The sequence below is a fragment of the Lathyrus oleraceus genome, chromosome 2 (genome assembly GCF_024323335.1).
Source record: "Lathyrus oleraceus cultivar Zhongwan6 chromosome 2, CAAS_Psat_ZW6_1.0, whole genome shotgun sequence".
NCBI lineage: Eukaryota > Viridiplantae > Streptophyta > Magnoliopsida > Fabales > Fabaceae > Lathyrus > Lathyrus oleraceus.
The window spans coordinates 497,731-500,583 of NC_066580.1; positions in this window are offsets into that span (position 1 = coordinate 497,731).

Genomic DNA, 2,853 nt, shown 5'->3' on the forward strand with positions numbered 1-2,853 from the left:
GGCAAGCTTTGTGATATTCTCGCGTGTTTTAAGATCCATTGGTGCTTAGTTTAAGATTATAATTCCATAATGGGAACCCATGAGTACAGGGGCAGTCACATACCATGGTTGATTTTCAAGAATGAACTAGTACCAACGATCTCATCCACCTTCCTACTATAGGTGCTTGGTTTTCTTGGTCTAATGGTAGGAGATGGATAACCCTCACTTAGAAGAGGCTGAATAGAGCAGTTTGTAACCAAGAGTGGATTAACTCTTGCACTCCAACTTCCTGCACTACTTTGGCTAAAAACAGGTCATACCACTTTCCAGTTTTATTAGATTTCCAGTTAGACAAGGATCATAAGAATTTGGACCCTACATGAGTCCTGTAAAGAAGTTGTGATTGAGGTTTGGAGCACTGCAATTATTGGATGTCTAATGTTTGTTCTTACCACCAAGCTTAAGATGCTAAAGGTGAATTTAAAGGAGTGGAACAAGATGGTTTTTGGAAATATTCATACTAATGTCAAAGTTGTTAAAGATCACTTAAGTGCTATTCAGGATCATATTCAGGTTGCCCAATGTTTGTTCTTACCATCAAGTTTTAGATGCTAAAGGTGAAGTTAAAGGAGTTGAACAAGATGGTTTTTGGAAATATTCATACTAATGTTAAAACTGCTGAAGATCACTTAAGTTTCATTCAGGATCAAATTCAGGCTATTGAAGGTGATGCTTTTAGAGATACTGAGTTAAAAGCTAAAAAGAAAACTTGATGAGGCTCTTCAGGGTCAGAATTAGTTTTGGAAGGAGAAGGCAAAAGTCAATTGGCACATTAATGGTGATAGAAATACAAAGTTCTTCCATAGGCTTGTAAAATAAAAAATACAACAAGAGGGATATCTTCCTTGAGAATTGGGGATAAAATATCCCCTGACAAGCAGGAGATTGCTAATCATATTGTGGAACATCTCACTAATCTTTTCAGTGTTCAACAACCCATGTGTAATGATATGGATATGATTGGTGAGGTAATTCCTAGACTCATTGACAATGATACCAATAGTTTTCTTTCCATAATACCCTTTAATTTTGAGATCAAAGCAATTGTCTTTGGCCTAAATAAAGACAGTGCGCCAGACCCTGGTGGTTTTCGACCTTACCTCTTCTAAACCTATTTGGACATTATCCACCTAGATGTTGAACAAGCATTCACTGGGGTTTTCACAACAGACTGGCTCTTACCTAATTTCAAAGCTAACACAATGGTCCTTATTAGGGGTGGCAAAACGGGCTCGGCCCGCTGGGCATGCCTGTTTTGCCCGCACTTTTGTGTGGGACGGGCCAAGGATTTAGGCCATCACCCTCAAATGTGTCCGTCCCGCCCCGCCCCATTTTTTTCGCAGGCTTTTGCGGGCACGTGTATTTACATAAATTTTTGCGTTTTTAGGCTTAAATAGTGCAGTGCCCGCGGGCTTTCCCCGCCCCGCCCTCACTTTTTTGCGGGGCAGGTCTAAATTTTAGGCCCATATCCTCAACTATGACCGCCCGCCCCGCCCCGTTTTTTTGCGGGCCTAAACGGGGCGGGCCTAAACGGGGCGGGCATGCCCGTTTGCCACCCCTAGTCCTGATCCCCAAAGACAACAATGCAGATACCATTGAACATTATCGTCCCATTGTCATGGTGTTAGCTGGAATTTCGAGGTTGGAAAAGAATATATTGTTTTTGACGAAGAGTTGAGAAGGCATGGTCAAAGAAGACTTTTGTTGAAGAAGGTTTGGTCTGAGACTTAGAAATATTCTTGGATTCATATTCACTTTTTGATGAAGGTGTCCGTTTGGAGTTGCGTTTGACGAGCATGATTCAAATTAAGGCTCATAACTGTTTTTTTGCCTTATCCGTTTTCTTGAGAAGACACGTGGAAAGCAGTGAGTAGTGAAGTCCATGCAAGCGAGAATGTACCATTTTTTGGAAAAGAGACCGTTCACTACCGTTATTTTTTATTTATTATAAATAGGGATCTTATTGAATAGGATTTGGGTGTTCCATTTTGTACAAAAACTCATGTATTACTCAAAGTATCTGTGTTATTGAGAAACGAGTTCTTGAGTGCAATGTATGTGTGATCACCATTTTTATACTTTTGTATCAAATCATTTATAATTTTGTTATTTACTTTCTTTGTAAATTTACTTTGAAGTTATTTACATTGCCATTTACATCTATGCGTTTCTTTACAAACGTCAATATTATTTTCAACAAAAAGAGCATTATCGAAATGTTCATAAGTGATATAACTTGAAGAGAATTAAAGCACATGTCATAGAATCAATCTAGTCAATCCTGCGAGTAACCAAAAATATAAAATTTGGAAGACTAACGTTTGTTTACCAATTTCTAAGGTAAACACATGGCAAATTTCAAATTCAAAGTAATTTCTAAAATCTTGGCTGACAAACTCTCATATGTGCTTCATATGGCATATTGTGCTAGAAATGATGTCATAGAATATTTCACTCCACCAGATGAAATAATAATCTTCTTGAAGAGCAACAAAGACCATGGAAATATCAAAGCAACAACAACTCAAATTATGGATAATATGTAGAATGAATCCCTCTTCAACGGGACTATACATCAAGATTAAAGGAGACGTTGAATCATTTTATGCAAGTGACTATGGAATGCCGAATACGCATAAATGCTTCAATACAAAACCTCATGACGCGAATTGGTCCTTTAGTCAATGTCAACACTCATACTAACTCAAATGAACACCAAAAAATGAAAAAGGCAAGGAAAAAAGACCTAAGTACAAGGAAGAAAAAATTGGAAAATTCACCTGTTCAATATTTGCCTTATCCACAAACTCC